This window comes from Schistocerca cancellata, chromosome 3 (genome assembly GCF_023864275.1).
Source record: "Schistocerca cancellata isolate TAMUIC-IGC-003103 chromosome 3, iqSchCanc2.1, whole genome shotgun sequence".
NCBI lineage: Eukaryota > Metazoa > Arthropoda > Insecta > Orthoptera > Acrididae > Schistocerca > Schistocerca cancellata.
Window position 1 is genome coordinate 884,157,281 of NC_064628.1, and position 23,291 is coordinate 884,180,571.

Sequence of the window (23,291 nt, forward strand, 5' to 3'; positions counted from 1 at the left end):
ACCTGGCAAAGACTTCATCAACATCGAGTCATACCAGTGTTGGGTTTGTGTCGGTTCTGGAGCGCCACGACCGACCTCATTTGAGCTCATTTGAGTTAATTTGGAGTTGGAACGGCTACTTGGATCTGGTGCAGGGTCACACATTGGTGTGGTTCTTGTTGATTCACTCTGTAGGTGGGACTATACTAGACATGACCTACACCTCAACAAGAAAGGGAAGGGTAAACTGGCTGGGCTGATAGCAGGGAATTTAAAGGGGGGAGGAACTACATCTCATGGTGGAAACTCTTTTTTAGTGTAAGATCAGTGTCCAGTGGGAAACTCAGCCAGGCAAGTACTAAATATGTTAAAAAAGTTCAAGATACTCACAAAAGTAAAGTGAAAAATAATGTTAGTATACTTCATCAAAATATTGGGGGATTGAAGAATAAAATTGATGAGCTTCTGCTTTGTTTAGAAGATATAGAAACTGAGAATGTAATAGATGTACTATGCCTATCTGAGCATCACATTGTCACTGATATGCAAAAGGTTAGCATAAATGGGTACAAATTAGCTGCACATGTAAGTAGAGATAATATGATGAGAGGAGGAGTTGGCATATACACTCCTGGAAATGGAAAAAAGAACACATTGACACCGGTGTGTCAGACCCACCATACTTGCTCCGGACACTGCGAGAGGGCTGTACAAGCAATGATCACACGCACGGCACAGCGGACACACCAGGAACCGCGGTGTTGGCCGTCGAATGGCGCTAGCTGCGCAGCATTTGTGCACCGCCGCCGTCAGTGTCAGCCAGTTTGCCGTGGCATACGGAGCTCCATCGCAGTCTTTAACACTGGTAGCATGCCGCGACAGCGTGGACGTGAACCGTATGTGCAGTTGACGGACTTTGAGCGAGGGCGTATAGTGGGCATGCGGGAGGCCCGGTGGACGTACCGCCGAATTGCTCAACACGTGGGGCGTGAGGTCTCCACAGTACATCGATGTTGTCGCCAGTGGTCGGCGGAAGGTGCACGTGCCCGTCGACCTGGGACCGGACCGCAGCGACGCACGGATGCACGCCAAGACCGTAGGATCCTACGCAGTGCCGTAGGGGACCGCACCGCCACTTCCCAGCAAATTAGGGACACTGTTGCTCCTGGGGTATCGGCGAAGACCATTCGCAACCGTCTCCATGAAGCTGGGCTACGGTCCCGCACACCGTTAGGCGTCTTCCGCTCACGCCCCAACATCGTGCAGCCCGCCTCCAGTGGTGTCGCGACAGGCGTGAATGGAGGGACGAATGGAGACGTGTCGTCTTCAGCGATGAGAGTCGCTTCTGCCTTGGTGCCAATGATGGTCGTATGCGTGTTTGGCGCCGTGCAGGTGAGCGCCACAATCAGGACTGCATACGACCGAGGCACACAGGGCCAACACCCGGCATCATGGTGTGGGGAGCGATCTCCTACACTGGCCGTACACCACTAGTGATCGTCGAGGGGACACTGAATAGTGCACGGTACATCCAAACCGTCATCGAACCCATCGTTCTACCATTCCTAGACCGGCAAGGGAACTTGCTGTTCCAACAGGACAATGCACGTCCGCATGTATCCCGTGCCACCCAACGTGCTCTAGAAGGTGTAAGTCAACTACCCTGGCCAGCAAGATCTCCGGATCTGTCCCCCATTGAGCATGTTTGGGACTGGATGAAGCGTCGTCTCACGCGGTCTGCACGTCCAGCACGAACGCTGGTCCAACTGAGGCGCCAGGTGGAAATGGCATGGCAAACCGTTCCACAGGACTACATCCAGCATCTCTACGATCGTCTCCATGGGAGAATAGCAGCCTGCATTGCTGCGAAAGGTGGATATACACTGTACTAGTGCCGACATTGTGCATGCTCTGTTGCCTGTGTCTATGTGCCTGTGGTTCTGTCAGTGTGATCATGTGATGTATCTGACCCCAGGAATGTGTCAGTAAAGTTTCCCCTTCCTGGGACAATGAATTCACGGTGTTCTTATTTCAATTTCCAGGAGTGTATGTCAAAAGCTTCCACAGTGTAAAAAATTTAGAAACTAAAAAATTTTGTATAGAGCAACATATGGAAGCATGTGCCACTGAACTTAAACTAAATGATGGTACTTTCATAATTGTAACAGTGTATAGGTCCCCCTCAGGGAATTTCCAGCTATTTCTAGAAAACTTGGATTCTTTGTTGTGCTATCTGTCAGACAGAGGGGAAGCAAATTATCATTTGTGGGGATTTCAATGTGGATTCCCTGAAAGAGTGTAATAGGAAGAATGACCTTGTAGTATTACTCAGTTCTTTCAATTTGAGCTCCGTCATTGATTTTCCTACACGGATAACAAAGAACAGCAGTACATTGATAGATAACTTTTTTATAGACCAAGATAAGTTTCAGGACATGAATGCTTATGCTGTTGAGAATGGTCTTTCAGATCATGGTGCACAGCTAGTTACAGTACATGACATAGCTCCATGCAGTATATCAAATCAGAATTTCAGAGCAGTGCGTTCAATTACCGATATAAATACTGCAAACTTTAGGGAAAGCCTACAGCAGATAGATTGGGATGAAGTGATAAGGAACCCGATGCAAACTTGAAATATAACTTATTTCACGATACATTTTTAAGGGTATTTGGAAATTGTTTTCCCAAGAAAATAGTTAAACATAATTCCAAGAAAACATGTAAAAAACCTTGGCTAACTAAAGGAATAAGAATATCTTGCAACCGTAAAAGAGAACTGTATCTAACAGCAAGAGGGAGTACTGACCCCAAAATTGTTCAATATTATAAAAACTATTGTGCAGTACTAAGAAAAGTTATTAAAAAGTCCAGAAGCATGTGTATCATGTCTGAGATCAGTAACTCTGATAATAAAATTAAAGCAATTTGGAATATTATTGAAAGAGAAACAGGGCAACCAAGAGCACAGGAAGACTTTAGTGCCATAAAACTGAATGACAAGTGTAATAACAAACAATCAGAAACTGAAAATATTTTCAATAATCATTTTTTAAATGTTGTGGAGAAAATAGGATCTAGATCTTCACTAGAAGAGGCAAGGCTACTAATAGAAGAGGCCATACCTGTGCAGTTTGAAACAACTGTAATTCCACCAACCTCTCCCTCTGAAATAAGTAAAATAATAAACTCACTGAAACGTAAAAGCTCTTACGGAATTGATGGCATTTCCAGCAAGGTACTTAAAGCTTGTTCCCCACAGATAAGTAGTATTCTCAGCCACGTATGTAATAGCTCTTTGGAGCAGGGAGTTTTCCCCGCTAGACTGAAATATGCCATTGTAAAACCATTGCATAAAAAGGGGGATACGTCGGATGTCAACAACTACCGCCCAACCTCTCTTCTGACAGCTCTATCAAAAATTATTCAAGAATAGCCTCCCATATTTGTAAAAATAAAGTACTAACAAAATGTCAGTTTGGTTTTCAGAAAGGCTTTTCAACAGAAAACGCTATATACGCTTTCGCTGATCAAATATTAAATGCTCTGAATAACCGGACATCACCCATTGGTATTTTTTGTGATCTCTCAAAGGCCTTTGATTGTGTAAATCATAGAATTCTTCTAGATAAGCTAAATCATTATGGTTTGAGTGGGGCAGTGCACAAATGGTTTAATTCATACTTAACTGGAAGAACGCAGAAAGTTGAAATAAGTGCTTCATGTAATGTTAAAACAACAGCTGATTCCTCAAACTGGGGGGGGGGGGGGGGCTATCAAGTACGGGGTCCCACAGGGTTTGGTCTTAGGTCCTTTACTGTTCTTGATATACATTAACGACTTACCATTCCACATTGATGAAGATGCAAAGTTAGTTCTTTTTGCTGATGATACAATTATAGTAAAAACATCCAAAAACCAAGAACTAAGTGATGTAATTGTAAATGATGTTTTTCACAAAATTATTAAGTGGTTCTCAGCAAACGGACTCTCTTTAAATTTTGATAAAACACAGTATATACAGTTCCGTACAGTAAACGGCACAACTCCAGTAATAAATATAGACTTTGAACAGAAGTATGTAGCTAAGGTGGAATTTTCAAAATTTTTAGGTGTGTCCATTGATAAGAGGTTAAACTGGAAGCAACACATTGATGGTCTGCTGAAACGTCTGAGTTCAGCTATGTGTGCTATTACGGTTATTGCAAATTTTGGTGATAAGAATCTCAGTAAATTAGCTTACTATGCCTACTTTCATTCACTGCTTTCGTATGGCATCATATTCTGGGGTAATTCATCGTTGAGTAGAAAAGTATTCATTGCTCAAAAACGTGTAATCAGAATAATTGCTGGAGCCCACCTACGGTCATCCTGCAGACATCTATTTAAGGATCTAGGGATCCTCACAGTAACCTCACAGTATATATATTCACTTATGAAATTTGTTGTTAATAATCCAACCCAGTTCAAAAGTAATAGCAGTGTGCATAGCTATAACATCAGGAGAAAGGATGATCTTCACTATGTACGGTTAAATCTGACTTTGGCACAAAAAGGGGTAAATTATGCTGCCACAAAAGTCTTTGGTCACCTACCAAACAGCATCAAAAGCCTGACAGATAGCCAACTAACATTTCAAAATAAATTAAAAGAATTTCTAGATGACAACTCCTTCTACTCATTGGCTGAATTTTTAGGTATAAATTAAGGGAAAAAAACTTAAACATTACTGTCATTCAAATATTTGGTGTAATGTAATATCTTGTAAAGCCATCTTTTATTAACCTGACACGTTCCACATCATTACGAAGTGTCGTATTCATGCTCTATGGAACAAGTAGTAATCTAATCCAATCTAATCTAATCTGAGGGACCCCGATCTGGAAACAACGGAGTCGCAAGTTATAGCCGAAAATCGCTCTGATGCCTCGGACAATGGAGCTCTTTGCTTTCCATATTTTGGGAGGAACTAATATAGACTAAAAACAGAAAAAATAGTCTAGTAAATATTGGCTCAAAAAAACATACAGGGTGTTTCAAAAATGACCGGTATATTTGAAACGGCAATAAAAACTAAACGAGCAGCGATAGAAATACACCGTTTGTTGCAATATGCTTGGGACAACAGTACATTTTCAGGCAGACAAACTTTCGAAATTACAGTAGTTACAATTTTCAACAACAGATGGCGCTGCGGTCTGGGAAACTCTATAGTACGATATTTTCCACATATCCACCATACCCGAAACCTTTGACAACGTGTCTGGCGGAATGGCTTCACATGCAGATGAGACGTACTGCTTCAGCTGTTCAATTGTTTCTGGATTCTGGTGGTACACCTGGTCTTTCAAGTGTCCCCACAGAAAGAAGTCACAGGGGTTCATGTCTGGCGAATAGGGAGGCCAATCCACGCCGCCTCCTGTATGTTTCGGATAGCCCAAAGCAATCACACGATCATCGAAATATTCATTCAGGAAATTAAAGACGTCGGCCGTGCGATGTGGCCGGGCACCATCTTGTATAAACCACGAGGTGTTCGCAGTGTCATCTAAGGCAGTTTGTACCGCCACAAATTCACGAAGAATGTTCAGATAGCGTGATGCAGTAATCGTTTCGGATCTGAAAAATGGGCCAATGATTCCTTTGGAAGAAATGGCGGCCCAGACCAGTACTTTTTGAGGATGCAGGGACGATGGGACTACAACATGGGGCTTTTCGGTTCCCCATATGCGCCAGTTCTGTTTATTGACGAAGCCATCCAGGTAAAAATAAGCTTCGTCAGTAAACCAAATGCTGCCCACATGCATATCGCCATCATCAATCCTGTGCACTATATCGTTAGCGAATGTCTCTCGTGCAGCAATGGTAGCGGCGCCAAGGGGTTGCCGCATTTGAATTTTGTATGGATAGAGGTGTAAACTCTGGCGCATGAGACGATACGTGGACGTTGGCGTCATTTGGACCGCAGCTGCAACACGGCAAACGGAAACCCGAGGCCGCTGTTGGATCACCTGCTGCACTAGCTGCGCGTTGCCCTCTGTGGTTGCCGTACGTGGTCGCGCTACCTTTCCAGCACGTTCATCCGTCACGTTCCCAGTCCGTTGAAATTTTTCAAACAGATCCTTTATTGTATCGCTTTTCGGTCCTTTGGTTACATTAAACCTCCGTTGAAAACTTCGTCTTGTTGCAACAACACTTTGTTCTAGGCGGTGGAAATCCAACACCAGAAAAATCCTCTGTTCTAAGGAATAAACCATGTTGTCTACAGCACACTTGCACATTGTGAACAGCACGCGCTTACAGCAGAAAGACGACGTACAGAATGGCGCACCCACAGACTGCGTTGTCTTCTATATCTTTCACATCACTTGCAGCGCCATCTGTTGTTGAAAATTGTAACTACTGTAATTTCGAAAGTTTGTCTGCCTGAAAATGTACTGTTGTCCCAAGCATATTGCAACAAACGGTGTATTTCTATCGCTGCTCGTTTAGTTTTTATTGCCGTTTCAAATATACTGGTCATTTTTGAAACACCCTGTACCTTAAGAGCTATGAGCACTTGTTCAGTAGAAGAGATGTGTTTCACAGTAGCAACGGTAAACAAGTTCTAGGGACCGATGACCATCGCAGTCTGGTCCCTTTAACCCCCACAAACCAACCAACCAAACAAGTTCTCATAACTCTTGAGATATGCATTTCAGAGCCGTGAACAATTTAGCTTACTATTTACAAAAATATCTTGCAAACCATTAATTCAATATTATATGCAGAATGATTATCACATCAAAATTAACACACGTTTTCCAACGCTTCATACGAGGGTAAGTCAATTATTATCCGCAATTTAGTTATATTTTTGTTTATTTTGGTAGTACTGTCGTTTTACGTTGATGACGCATGCTTTGTTTATTTGTTGTTATATCTTTGCAGTTTTCAAGCTGCTAGGTTAGTTTTGTTATCACTACCTTGCTGTTAATCATGGCTGCTCCGCTGTCTATATGCAGCAAAGAAGAGCAACGTTCAGTGATCCGTTTTTTGTGGTCGGAAGGCGTATCAGGGGCCGAAATTCATCGAAGACTTTCGGTACAGTACGGGAACAGTGTTTTGCCACAACGGAGTGTCTACGAATGGATTGAAAAATTCAGAAATGGTCACATAAGTGTTAGGCACTATGAAGGAGCCGGACGACCGTTTACCGCCACAAATGAAGAAACCATTGAGCGTTCACGTGAAATGATTCTCTTAGACAGACGATTAACTATTGAAGAAGTGGCAGATCGTCTGCAAATTAGTCACGGTTCTGCCGACGAAATCATCCACAACAGACTTGGGTTTCATAAAGTTTGTGCAAGATGGGTCCCAAAACAGCTCACACATGTGCATAAGCAAACGCGCTTGGACATCTACAAAAAACATTTGGATCGCTATGGTAACGAAGGGGACAGCTTCTTAGACAGGATCATTACTGGTGACGAAACATGGATTCATCATTACGAGCCGGAGAGTAAACGGCAGAGTATGGAATGGAAACATCCAAATCCGCCGTGCAAGAAAAAGTTCAAGATACAACCGTCTGCAGTAAAACTGATGCTTAGGGTTTTTTGGGACGCACAAAGTCCAGTAATGGAACATTATGGGGAAAGGGGCACAACAATAAACAGTGTACGTTACAGTGGGACGCTTACTGCCAGGCTAAAGACTGCAATTCGAAGCAAACGCCGAGGATTGCTGTCAAAAGGTGTATTGTTGCACGACAATGGCAGTCCGCATACTGCTGCCCACACTGCTGAGACGCTTCAGAAACTCAAATTTGTACTGCATCATCCATATAGTCCCGATCTTGCCTCTTCTGACTATTAGTTGTTTGGTCCACTCAAAGAGGCATTAAGGGGCCGTCGATGTGCCTCGGACGAAGCAGTGAAAGAAGCGGTGCATTCCTGGCTCGCAGCTCAACTGAGAATCTTCTTTCATGAGGGCGTCAGCAAGCCTGTACGATGGACCAAGTGCGTTGAGACGCAAGGAGACTATGTGGAAAAATGATGTTCTTGTAAATTTCCTATTTGATTACAATAAAATTTTATAACTGCTTTACGGATAATAATTGACTTACCCCCGTATAAAGACGTTCGATATGCAAACTGGCCAAGAGGCTCGAAAATTGTGAAGTTTTCATTATTAGTTACTTAGTTGCTTGTTCCATAGATCATTTGACCGATTCTTTAAAGGAAATGATGTAAAATGAATCAGTTTACTGGATATGTACACTTGATTAGTGTTATTAATGAGCACATTATTTTTTAGCCCTACTCAGGTCGTTTTTTAATTTTTTCCCCTACCACTTTTAAGCAAGACAGGGGGAGCGGCATCACAGTGACTGCATCGCAAAAGACAAACAGAGCCAACTCTAAGCCTTACGGTGTGGGGTGCTACAGGACATTGCGACTAGTCTGAGTTACGTGAATAACATCCTGCGACCCGTAGCCATACCCTTTCTGCACAACACTCGACACACCATTTTTCAGCAAGACAATGCATGACCGCATGTTGCTCCACGAACTCGTGCCTTCTTGGTGTCACAGGATGTCAGCCTTTTGCCCTGGCCCACCATATCACATGATTTGTCCCCAATTGAAAACGTGTGGCATATGCAAATCATTTCTGCAGAACATACTAATGTACATGTCCAGTGAATATGAACGTCCAATCACTAGCCGTTCAAGGTGTTATATTTTTCTGAACATAAGTGTATGAATCACACATGGTATAATGGTGTAAGCGCGTGGCAGTCGAAGCCCTTGCCCTCGTGCTGTTTCTGTCGGGGCACATGTCTGAAGGGTAAAAGAAAAGAGGAAGTGGAAAGGTGGAGAGGGAAGAAGAAGAAGAAGAAGAAGAAAAAGAGAAGGGTTATTTATGGGAAGGGGAGAGACATGTGTTTGGACCAGACTGTGTTCAGTAACAGCTCCATAAGACCTAACTTTCTCTGATATGGAGACACTTCTTACTTACGTTATGCCAGTGCAACAAAAGTATGAAAAGTTTATTTTGTGTAAGTTGTTTCGTTTGTTATGACTTCGGCTTGACCGCCGATGAAAAAGAATCACAGTATTGTTGGAAGCAGTTTGACTTGGGACTTTGAGTTGCTCCATGTTTTGAATCGTAGAACAGAAACATTAATTACTAAAATGTGCACCTTTTACTTCATTGTAAAGTCGTGATGATCTCATTAAACGAATAAGTGAGCTAAGCAACAATTAGAATTTAAAAAAAAATTATGCTGGGGAGGATAGGAGTGTCACAGTTTGCCTTTGGGTGCCACTCCCTGGGTCAAAGATCAATGTGCATTAGGTTCGAACACCAGTTAATTGAATTTGTAGAAAGAAAGTGTCCAGATGTGAGCAAAGGTTGCGGCCAGGGCTACGATAGTGTGTCCCTCATGAGTAGTGTAAAGACAGTGGTGTACGAAAATGTAACCTTAGTTCTAAGAGGCAGTGTACTGGCTAACCAAGAAAATACCTTATATCTTGAAATTGTGGTGAAGGGCTACAACTTTTTGGCCAAGATTATTGGAACTGTTTGCACTTTTTCTGCAATAATCGGTCATTTTGGAAACATAAATCTGTAATTATAGCGTTGGTATCTACACTATGTTTCATTTACAATATGGATTATAGATCATTTTAGAGACGATTGTGGCTGAGAAAAATATGACAGCAACAGTGCCCAAAATGGTAGTTACAAATGTTAGCGCCATAGAAAGTAAATATCAAGTAGATCAAATCAAGTAAAAGTCTGTGTGCTTGTAGAAAGATTCTTCTGGCTACTTTAGGTCAGGCAGGGACTATAAGAAATGAAATGCAGAGATGAAACTAAAGCAAATTATCTCTCGTTGGTTACACAATGAACAACAAAAACTAGAATTGGGGGTCCACACCATGTGAATGTATTGCCGCAAAGGAAGCAGGCATTTACTCAATGACTCAAAGCTACTCCAGGAGTAACTCCACATTTAAAAAAATACTGGAAATGCTTCTTCTAATTAGAATTGTGTTCCCCTGCAAGGTACAGCAGATGCACCTGTAAGTCAAGGGATTTTGTAGAGACATACCACATGTACTACAGAGTCGAGGAGAGGAAATGCATGCTTTTTAAACAGTTGATACTCATTGGGGGGTATTGACCTAGGGCGAACTGTGGCGGGTAACTCTGGCAACACTGTATCAGTCACTATGGAGTGTTGGAGCATATAGCATTGCGTGTTTGCTGTCGAAAAGTTTTTTAGAAACAAGAATTCTGTGATCACGGTTCAACATCTTTTCTATCGAAATTTTAATGCTGAACCTCGAGATGCAGTCCCAGATCGAAACACCTAACTATGATGTGTTGAGACGTTTGGAACTACTGGATCTGTGATGAAGACAAAAAAAAGCCTGGTTCTCCCCCTTCAGTCCGAACTCTGAAAAATGTAGACAGATTGAGAAGGGCAGTTCTTGCTAGTCTGAAACTATCCGCTAGGTGACAAGCTGTAGCGCTGGGTGTGTCATGTCATTCGCTTCACCACACCTTACATGATGCTCTTAGATTTCACCTGCACAAAATAATGATCGTCCAACAGCAAAATGAAAGGAATTTTGTGGGACGCAAAGAATTTCGTCGCTAAATGGACGCCATTCTTTCGAAAGATATAGATAGCCCAATACGGATGCGTGATGAAGCCTATTTCCATATGGATGGCTATGTTGATACAGAGAACAGTCGGTACTGGGTGCTGGAGAACTCTCATGAACTACACTAAAATCCTTTCCACAGTTGAAAAGTAACAGTGTGATTCATTGTCTCCAAGGCAGGGTATGTTGGTCCTTACTTTTTAGAGGGGGGGGGGGGGAATCACAGTTACTGTGACATCAGTTGTAAGTAGGCTGTTTAGGTTTTTATGTTAGTAATGTCACGTAGCGCTCTGTATGAAAATCACTAGCTGTGCTGTGCGCAGTCTGTGGCTGGTTGTCATTGTTGGAATATTCGCTATTGTAGTGTTGGGCAGTTGGATGTGAACAGCGCGTAGCGTTGCGCAGTTGTAGGTGAGCCACCAGCAGTGGGGAGAGAGATGGAAGAATTTTGAGAGCGGACGATCTGGACGTGCGTCCATCAGAAAGAGTAAATTTGTAATACTGTATATCATGAACTGGTATTAAGGTAAATACATTGTTTGTCCTCTATCAAAACCTTTCATTTGCTAACTATGCCTATCAGTAGTTAGTGCCTTCAGTAGTTAGAATCTTTTATTTAGCTGGCAGTATTGGCGCTCGCTGTATTGCAGTAGTTCGAGCAATGAAGATTTTTGTGAGGTAAGTGATTCATGAAAGGTATAGGTTATTGTTAGTCACGGCCATTCTTTTGTAGGGATTATTGAAAATCAGATTGCGTTGCGCTAAAAATATTGTGTGTCAGTTTAGTGATGATCAGAATAAGTGAAGAGAGAAATGTCTGAGTGCTTTCAGTTTTGCTCAGCTGTTTGAAAATCAAATAACGTGAGGGGTTTACCAGCACAGTAATTCACTAATTTTTCTAAGGAGACGTTTCACAGTGCTACATCGAAACATTAAATAGCTTCCTAGATTAAGCACTGGAAAGGTGAACATGAAACAAATATGGTGTCAACAGGATGGTGCCACAGCTCACATGGGGAGAGCGTCCATGGAAATGGTTTGACAGATGTTTCTTGGTCATGTCATTTCACGTTTCAGCGATGTCTGTTGGCCAACACTCTCTTCCGGTCTATTGATTTGTTCCACCTGAAATCAGGAGCGATCAGTGACCCGAAAATTTCCATTTGTGAAGGAATTGAATCTGTGTCAAATGAAACGTTTGAGAAAGCTGTGCATATCTTTGAGGAGAGGCTCCGAACTTGCATCTGACAAGAAGGATATTATCTTCATGACGTTATTTTCGGAACCTAATTAATGTATGTAGATTTTAAAAACGTAATAAAAATATTTTTCTGTACTGTAAATAAAATATCAGAAGTTATTCAGTAGCGAAAAATATCAATTTCTTCTCCTCCACCCTGTTTGTTCATAACATCCTGAATAAGAGCTCCCTAGCACTGGATCGCCAAAATTTGCTAGAAGCCAGTCGACTTCAGCCCACCAACATTTTGTCTCTGGCTAATGACAATATTGGTGTGCTATTAGTAGTGTACTCACGTGTACTGTAGCTGTTACGAAATAACTATAGTGCATTGCCGTACCAATGCAGTAAGCACTGCCTGACAAAAGGTGCAGCTTGTTCATGCAGCATTGCCCATGATCACTTGGCAGCCAATGCTATGAGTCGGTGGGTAGAACTTGGTTCCTCTGCAACCTCACCACGCTCTTCAGAATTCTTTCATTGTCTTGCGAACAAACTATAGCTGTTGTGTTCCTATCACGGTTACATACGCCAGTCAATTATAAGTATGTCAGTTATATTTACGGTGTGTGCTGCAATTGTGTTTAAATCTGTTAAATTCTTTCAAGCTCACATGCATACATTTGTTAGATCTTGGCAGACGAACATGCAAGTGGTGAGATTATCATCGGTGGGCATAACCATTAGGCTATTTGAACTTACATCCTGGCCACACTCAAATATATATTCATCGTTGCCACGGTCGAGTAAATCATGTTCAGACACACTCGTTCCACTATTTATCTTTCAGTTGACGCACAACACGATTTCGTCGCGCTTCTATAGTGCTGCAGCTGTTGTAACACTGAAGTGTCGTGTGTTCTTTGTGTTTGTCAGGCTGTGTGATTGAGGCAGCGTACTGTAAGCAGCAGAATGGTCTGGTATTCATGTCGGGAACACGCCGAAATGGTGTCTGTGTATGACCAAGCTGATGGAAACAATCGAGAGGCGGCACAGCTAAACCAAACCAAGTGCCCTCACAGGCACCAACCACATCACACAACATTTCAAGCTCTTTTTGAGCGTTTGTGCGATCATAGGCCCTTTCAGAGAGACGAACGTGCAGAGAGGCGGCGGACTGTGTGTACACCTGATTTGGAGGATCGGTTCTACAGCATATTGAGACGAACCCTGGTTCAAGCTCCAAGGAAGTTGCCTACCAACATGGTGTAAACCATAGTAAATTTATGTGTATCATGCATGACAACCGTTACTATCGATATCACCTGCAATCCCACTTTGGACATCTGCTGTGATGTGGATGGGATGCAGCTCTGTACTGAATTCCAGGATGATCTATTGTCGTTGCAAGCACACCATCCGTTTCCAGACATGTTTATAGGATCTTTTTTCCTCCATTTCCAGTTAGGAATCTGCCCCTATATATATATATATATATATATATATATATATATATATATATATATATATATATATAAAAGGTGAGTCACCTAACATTACCGCTGGATATATTTCGTAAACCACATCAAATACTGACGAATCGATTCCACAGACCGAACATGAGGAGAGGGGCTAGTGTAATTGGTTAATACAAACCATACAAAAATGCACGGAAGTATGTTTTTTAACACAAACCTACGTTTTTTTAAATGGAACCCCGTTAGTTTTGTTAGCACATCTGAACATATAAACAAATACGTAATCAGTGCCGTTTGTTGCATTGTAAAATGTTAATTACATCCGGAGATATTGTAACCTAAAGTTGACGCTTGAGTACCACTCCTCCGCTGTTCGATCGTGTGTATCAGAGAGCACCGAATTACGTAGGGAGCCAAAGGGAACGGTGATGGACCTTAGGTACATCACCGTACAGACTGGAACAGCACATTACGTCCACATGCTAACACCTTTTTATTGGTCTTTTTCACTGACGCACATGTACATTACTATGAGGGGTGAGGTACACGTACACACGTGGTTTCCGTTTTCAATTACGGAATGGAATAGAGTGTGTCCCGCCATGTCAGGCCAATAGATGTTCAATGTGGTGGCCATCATTTGCTGCACACAATTGCAGTCTCTGGCGTAATGAATGTCGTACACGACGCAGTGCATCTGGTGTAATGTCGCCGCAGGCTGCCACAATACGTTGTTTCATATCCTCTGGGGTTGTAGGCACATCACGGTACACATTCTCCTTTAACGTACCCCACAGAAAGATGTCCAGAGGTGTAAGATCAGGAGAACGGGCTGACCAATTTATCCGTCCTCCACGTCCTATGAAACGCCCGTCCAACATCCTGTCAAGGGTCAGCCTAGTGTTAACTGCGGAATGTGCAGGTGCACCTTCATGCTGATACCACATACGTCGATGCGTTTCCAGTGGGACATTTTCGAGCAACGTTGGCAGATCATTCTGTAGAAACGCGATGTATGTTGCAGCTGTTTGGGCCCCTGCAATGAACTGAGGACCGATGAGGTGGTCGCCAATGATTCATGATTCATACATTTACAGTCCACGGTAGCTGTCGCTCTACCTGTCTGAGCCAGCGAGGATTGTCCACGGACCAGTAATGCATGTTCCGTAGATTCACTGCCCCGTGGTTTGTGAAACCCGCTTCATCGGTAAACAGGTAGAACTACAACGCATTCTCTGTTAATGCCCATTGACAGAATTGCACTCAATGATTAAATTCATCACCATGTAATTTCTGATGTAGCGACACATGAAACGGGTGAAAGCTGTGACGATGCAGTATGCGCATGACACTACTTTCACTCAGTCCACCGGCTCTCGCAATGTTCGTGTACTCATGTGTGGGTTCATGGCAACAGCAGCTAACACACCAACTGCACCCGCTTCTCCTGTGACGGGCCTGTTACGGACCCGTTTGCGTGCTACGACCATACCTGTTGCATACCGTTGGCGGTAGATGTTTTGCAATGTGCGGCACGTTGGATGCTCTCTGTCCGGGTACCGTTCTGCATATACCCTGCAGGCTTCAGCTGCATTTCGTCGACACTCGCCATGTATGAGTATCATCTCCGCCTTTTCAGAGTTCGAATACACCATGGTCACAGTTCCTACAACACTACACTATCACAGACGTCTGGTAACACGGTGTACTACAGTTGGTCTGCGTGCGGAGACGAATGCAGAATAACAATAGCAGCAAGCGCTACATGCGGACACTGCGACAGCTAGACCAAACCACAACAGTGCACTACAGCCACACTCGTAAACACGGTCGTCATCGTAAACATGCCCTGCAGATGCTGCTCGCCGACCGTGGCCCGTGTTTGTTACAACACGCAACTGAACCTCGGAGGTTTCAAGCGTCAACTTTAGGTTACAATAGCTCCGGATGTAATTAACATTTTACAATGCAACAAACGGCACTGATTACGTAGTTGTTTATATGTTCAAATGTGCTAACAAAACTAACGTGATTCCATTTTAAAAAAACGTAGGTTTGTGTTAAAAAACATACTTCCGTGCATTTTTGTATGGTTTGTATTAAACAATTACACTAGCCCCTTTCCTCACGTTCGGTCTGTGGAATCGGTTCGTCAGTATTTGATGTGGTTTACGAAATATATCCAGCGGTAACGTTAGGTGACTCACCCTATATATATATATATATATATATATATATATATATATATATATGCACTAAGGTAAGTGAAACTCTCTTACTACTGGGGGGAGTTGGAAAATAAGTTTCCCCTGTCGACTGTGGGCAGAGTTGTGTGATATGGCCGAAAGACGACACGGCAGGTGAACGCGCACCATTGGGTAGAGGTCGACTGTTCAAGCAGATGGCGCTGACGCATTGCCTGCGCAAAGCGGAGGCCAGCCGCTCAATCTTTTCCAGGACTCCAAAGCTGGAGTCGTAGTCAAAGGCGGACGTGAGAGCTGTTATCCGTTATGAATGGGCACGTGGAGTATCAGGAACAGAAATTTATAACCGCCTTGTTGAGGTGTATGGGTCACGTGTGACGTCGAGGCTAATGGTGCGGAGATGGTGCCGGCAATTCAGTGATGGACGTCAGCAAGTGCAGGACATACCGAGACATGGACGGACATGCACGGCCACTAAAGATGCAAATGTCAGGAAGATGGATGACATGATTAAAGCGAACCGGCGTATCACCATCGATGGAGTAGCGGCAGAACTTGGAATCAGACATGAGCAAGCTCACCAGATCATCATGACATTCTTCGATATAGAACTGACCCAGACACACATGGAACAACGCATGGCGTTCAGCCTGGAACAGCTCGTACGTTATCATGAGTCTGGCAATGACCTTCTGTTTCGGATTGTGACGCGGATGAAACGTGAGTCCACCGTTACACGCCCGAATCGAAGGCCGCATACATGGAATGGAAACATCCGTCAACAGCTGTCCGAAAGAAGTGCTACTCATAGTTTTCTGGGACGCCAAAGGAGCTTTGCTGCTGGACTTCCTGGAGGATGCAACCATCAATGCTGCGCGGTACTGTGCCACTCTGTCGAAATTGAAAGAGGGGATTCGGAAAAATCGGCCTGGCCTTCTCAGATCTGGCGTTCTGCTGTTGGATGACAATGCGAGTCCACACGCGGCGACGGCAACGCAAAACCATATTGCAACTCTTGGTTGGGAGCGCCTACACCATCCGCCTTACAGTCCGGATCTCGCGCCAAGTGACTTTCATCTCTTTTCTGCTTTGAAGAAGATTCTCGGCGGAGGGCGCTTTGGCAGCAATGCTGACGCCAAACAAGCCGTTCAACGCTTCTTCCGTATGCAACGCCCTGATTTTTCCCTGGAAGGCTCTTTGAAGCTTATAAAGCGCTAAGACACATGTCTCAATGTACTTGGAAATTATGTAGAAAAATAAAGATATATTTAATGTCTCACTCTATTTTCCGTTCACACACAACTCTGACAACAGTCGACAGGGGAAACTAGTTTTCCAACTACCCTGCGTACTTCTCTCTCTCTCCTTTAAATGGGTTTAAGATATGGCAAATATTAATTGTAATGAGTACGAAATCAAATTTGCCTGTTGAACACGTACAATGACTATTAGATTGCAAATTTTGGCATCAGTGAGAAGTTGAACGACGTCTCTAAGTTGTCGACGCTAAGTTCTACATCTACATTCATACTCCGCAATCCACCATACAGTGCGTGGCGGAGGGTACCTCGTACCACAACTAGCATCTTCTCTCCCTGTTCCACTCCCAAACGGAACGAGGGAAAAATGACTGCCTATATGCCTCTGTACGAGCCCTAATCTCTCTTATCTAATCTTTGTGGTCTTTCCGCGAAATGTAAGTTGGCGGCAGTAAAATTGTACTACAGTCAGCCTCAAATGCTGGTTCTCTAAATTTCCTCAGTAGCGATTCACGAAAAGAACGACTCCTTTCCTCCAGAGACTCCCACCCGTGTTCCTGAAGCATTTCCGTAACACTCGCGTGATGATCAAACCTACCAGTAGCAAACCTAGAAGCCCGCCTCTGAATTGCTTCTATGTCCTGCCTCAATCCGACCTGATAGGGATCCCAAACGCTCGAGCAGTACTCAAGGATAGGTCGTATTAGTGTTTTATAAGCGGTCTCCTTTACAGATGAACCACATCTTCCCAAAATTCTACCAATGAACCGAAGACGACTATCCGCCTTCCCCGCAACTGCCATTACATGATTGTCCCACTTCATATCGCTCTGCAATGTTACGCCCAAATATTTAATCGACGTGACTGTGTCAAGCGCTACACTACTAATGGAGTACTCAAACATTACGAGATTCTTTTTCCTATTCATCTGCATTAATTTACATTATCTATATTTAGAGTTGGCTGCCATTCTTTACACCAATCACAAACCCTGTCCAAGTCATCTTGCGAATTGTTATGGGTGGAGGTTATACTTAATGCCGAACAAAGTTAATAATTGGCTCCTTCTACCGACCCCCAGACTCCGATGATACAGTTGCTGAACAGTTCAGAGAAAATTTGAGTCTCGTAACAAATAAATACCCCACTCATACGGTTATAGTTGGTGGGGACTTCAACCTTACCTCGATATGTTGGCAAAAATACTTGTTCAAAACCGATGGTAGGCAGAAAACATCTTCCGAGATTGTCCTAAATGCTTTCTCCGAAAATTATTTCGAGCAGTTAGTCCACGAACCCACGCGAATTGTAAATGGTTGCGAAAACACACTTGACCTCTTAGCCGTAAACAATCCAGAGCTGATAGAGAGCATCATGACTGATACAGGGATTTGTGATCACAAGGTCGTTGTAGCTAGGCTCAATACCGTTTCTTCCAAATACACCAGAAACAAACGCAAAATAATTTTTATTTAAAAAAGCGGATAAAGTGTCACTAGAAGCCTTCCTAAGAGACAATCTCCATTCCTTCCGAACTGACTATGCAAATGTAGACGAGATGTGGCTCAAATTCAAAGATATAGTAGCAACAGCAATTGAGAGATTCATACCTCATAAATTGGTAAGAGACGGAACTGATCCCCCGTGGTACACAAAACAGGTCCGAACGCTGTTGCAGAGGCAACGGAGAAAGCATGCGAAGTTCAGAAGAAGGCGAAATCCCGAAGATTGGCTAAAATTTACAGACGCGCGAAATTTAGCACGGACTTCAATGCGAGATGCCTTTAATAGGTTCCACAACCAAACATTCTCTCGAAATTTGGTAGAAAATCCGAAGAAATTCTGGTCGTATGCAAAGTACACAAGCGGCAAGACGCAGTCAATACTTTCGCTGCGTAGTGCTGATGGTACTGTTACCGACGACTGTGCCGCTAAAGCGGAGTTATTGAACGCAGTTTTCCAAAATTCCTTCACCAGGGAAGACGAATGGAATATTCCAGAATTTGAAACACGAACAGCTGCTAGCATGAGTTTCTTAGAAGTAGATACCTTAGGGGTTGCGAAGCAACTCAAATCGCTTGATACCGGCAAGTCTTCAGGTCCAGATTGTACACCGATTAGGTTCCTTTCAGATTACGCTGATACAATAGCTCCCTGCTTAGCACTCATATACAACCGCTCGCTCACCGATAGATCTGTAGCCGGCCGAAATGGCCGTGCGGTTAAAGGCGCTGCAGTCTGGAACCGCACGACCGCTACGGTCGCAGGTTCGAATCCTGCCTCGGGCATGGATGTTTGTGATGTCCTTAGGTTAGTTAGGTTTAACTAGTTCTAAGTTCTAGGGGACTAATGACCTCAGCAGTTGAGTCCCATAGTGCTCAGAGCCATTTTGATAGATCTGTACCTACAGATTGGAAAATTGCGCAGGTCGCACCAGTGTTTAAGATGGGTAGTAGGAGTAATCCATCTAACTACAGACCTATGTGATTGACGTCGGTTTGCAGTAGGGTTTTGGAGCATATACTGTATTCAAACATTATGAATCACCTCGAAGGGAACGATCTATTGATACGTAATCAGCATGGTTTCAGAAAACATCGCTCTTGTGCAACGCAGCTAGCTCTTTATTCGCACGAAGTAATGGCCGCTATCGACAGGGGATCTCGAGGTTGATTCCGTGTTTCTGGATTTCCGGAAGGCTTTTGACACCGTTCCTCACAAACGACCTCTAATCAAGCTGCGGGCCTATGGGGTACCGTCTCAGTTGTGCGACTGGATTCGTGATTTCCTGTCAGGAAGGTCGCAGTTCGTAGTAATAGACGGCAAATCATCGAGTAAAACTGAAGTGATATCAGGTGTTCCCCAGGGAAGCGTCCTGGGACCTCTGCTGTTCCTGATCTATATAAATGACCTGGGTGACAATCTGAGCAGTTCTCTTAGGTTGTTCGCAGATGATGCTGTAATTTACCGTCTAGTAAGGTTATCCGAAGACCAATATCAGTTGCAAAGCGATTTAGAAAAAATTGCTGTATGGTGTGGCAGGTGGCAGTTAACGCTAAATAACGAAAAGTGTGAGGTGATCAACATGAGTTCCAAAAGAAATCCATTGGAATTCGATTACTCGATAAATAGTACAATTCTCAAGGCTGTCAATTCAACTAAGTACCTGGGTGTTAAAATTACGAACAACTTCAGTTGGAAAGACCACATAGATAATATTGTGGGGAAGGCGAGCCAAAGGTTGCGTTTCATTGGCAGGACACTTAGAAGATGCAACAAGTCCACTGAAGAGACAGCTTGCATTACACTCGTTCGTCCTGTGTTAGAATATTGCTGTGCGGTGTGGGATCCTTACGAAGTGGGATTGACGGAGGACATCGAAAGGGTGCAAAAAAGGGCAGCTCGTTTTGTATTATCACGTAATAGGGGAGAGAGTGTGGCAGATATGATACGCGAATTGGGATGGAAGTCATTAAAGCAAAGACGTTTTTCGTCGCGGCGAGATCTAGTTACGAAATTTCAGTCACCAACTTTCTCTTCCGAATGCGAAAATATTTTGTTGAGCCCAGCATCATCAGCAAACAGCCGCACATTGCTATCCACCCTGTCCAAAAGATCATTTATGTAGATAGAAAACAACAGCGGCCCTACCACACTTCCCTGGGACACTCCAGATGATCCCCTCACCTCCGATGAACACTCACCATTGAGGACAACAAGTTGGGCTTCGGCTCCCAATTTGTTGTCGGTATCCTTCATGTCGACTGTCTTATGTTCACGGCTGCTGCCAACTTCAGTGTCCTAACAGTTGTAGCACTATATTAGCGCGACGAAACCGTGTTGTGTGCAGACTTAAAAATAAACAGTGGAACGAGTGTGTTTGAACATGAACAACTCTATTATATGCTTTCACATAAACTTGTTACATCCGTGTGTAGTTAATACCACCGCTGGTGACTATCTGCATGCACACTTGCCTAAGGTTGCATTATTTTATAATTGACAGACAACATTCCCCCCCCTTACGTCCGTTCCCAACGTGGAGGCAAAGTTCTACCTCGTGATTTCTCCGTGCATGACACTCCACTGCAGTTGAAGCTTAACTTAGCATCGACAACTTATATCAACTTCTGTCGATATCTGTAGAGCGGAACTGTTACGTCTGGCTTCACTAGAATTTGGAATAAAAGAAACTGGCTTAAATAACATTGTGATTACTAAAAAAATCTGTAAGCTTTTAATGCTTTATAATTTGAGTGTCTCAGAGTTTCATTCGTAGTGATGTACAAATGATACGCCTAATACATAACTGGACCTGTTTCCACCTGGTGGCTGTGTCCTAGAGTCACTGATCAATCACTGGGCGTGTGTTTGTTTACATGAGGGTTAAAGGATGAACAGAAGGTGTGGAAGTTTCAAAACGTTTCGTCAAACTGATAGCAAGAATGAGGTTGTAGTACTTAGCGTGTCTGAGATAATGTTGTATGTCTAATTCACCTGAATTATTACACATTAAGGTTTTTTGTGTCTATATTGGAAGAGTCGAGTGTTATTAAATAGTAGTGTTAATTTAATCACGTTAATCCTTCATGACAATAAATGTAACTTTTGTATCGTCCATTCAGAGTTATGGATAGAGAGAATTCAAATAAACCATAAATAGTTTGTTTCTAGAGGTCTTTTAAACGCATTAAAAATAAGGATAATGCTCCACATGACAGACATGTTGGGGTACACAATTCTTTAAAAACAGAAATGTGACTTCATAGACCAAGACTGTATTTGAGAGAAGCCATGGAAGTAACTGAAAGCACTAGAGTAGATCTGTTATAACTGAAAGCACTAGAGTAGATCTGTTAATTCTAATGTCTGATGCTGCTTTAGGACTGTTTTTGCGAGCACCTACAATTTATTAATGGCTGGACACCTCTGTCTTGGTTCCCCAGAGGATTAAAATCCGACAGAACAGACAAAACTACTTGATGTGTGATCCTGAAGCGTTTACTGAAGGTTATAATGCCCAAATAGTAGTAACAATGATACGCCTGGCGAAGAGTTCTCGGGCTTCCAGCCGGGTGGCGGTGTCTTCAAACTGCGACGTTTCGACGAGTGACATACTCGTCATCTGGCGAAGTGCCTTTATACATAATTGGACCTGTTTCCACCCGGTGGCTGTGTCCTAGAGTCACTGATCAATCACTGGGCGTGTGTTTGTTTACATGAGGGTTAAAGGATGAACAGAATGTGTGGAAGTTTCAAATCGTTTCGTCAAACTGATAACACGAAGGAGGTTGTAGTACTTAGCGTGTCTGAGATAATATTGTATGTCCAATTTACCTCATTCTTAGATTGTTTGTAATAAACTTGACACTGCCGTCTGGGTTTTCCTCACTGTTTCCGATTTCAACCAGTGAAGTACTCTTAAATAGTGAAGAATGAGAACAGTTCAAGGCCATACTTGAATTCTGCATTGAAGATATGGAATACTGGGTTAAAGATGTTCTTGCTGAATTACGTTTACGGAGAAGGAAATCTGTGAGGTTAATTTGATATTTGTAAACTGCACGAGCATCCATGGTAATATCCTAGAATTAGTATCGTCCATTGAAGATTATAACGTCCAGATAGTAATACGAACAGAAAGTTGGTTGCAACCGTAGATGAATAACAACGAAATTCTAAATTCAGATTCGAATATTCATCTTAAGGATAGGCAAGTCACCAATATTGGTGGCGTATGTATTGCAGTAAAGAATTCGATAATATCTAGCGAGGTTATCATGAATTCAAATGTGACCTAACTCGGTGAAGTTAAGCATCAAAGATGGGCCGCAGTGGTAACTGCGTGTTTTTATAGGCCACCTCTGTCAGAAGCTGTAGTAGTAGGGCACTTCATACAGAACTTGCGGAATCACGTGAGTCTGTTATCCGATCATGCCGTTGTGTCGTTATGTGCCAGTTGACTTCATCCTGCCAGATATAGACTCCGAGAGTGATGCTACGAAAACCGCTGCCAGAGACAGGGATTCGTGTAGCAATATTCTGAATGTTTTGTCCGAAAGCTGTTTCGAGGAGATAGAGAACCAACTCGTGAAGCTAACATCTTGGACCCCTAGCAAGAAGCAGACCCGATATTCTACAATCAGTTAACGTAGAGGAAGGTTTCAGTAATGATAAGGCTGTGATAGCATCTATGAGTATAGATGTTACAAGGAATGTTAAGAAAGGTAAGAAAATATTTTTGCTTTGCAAGAATGACAGGATACAAATTGCAGGGTACCTATCTAACCACATCAACTATTCAGTGCTGAACACGACAATGTGAAAAACAAATGCAAAAAAGAAATATTAATAGCATCGTTCAACATGCCATAGACAGTATGATCCTAGCAAAATCTTAAGGAATGGGAAAGACCGACTGTTGTTTAATAAACGTGTTGCAGAAATGCTACGCAAACAAAGAGAGATTCATCATAGATTCAAGAGAAATCAAGACCTAAATGAGAACCAAAAATAGAACGAAGTG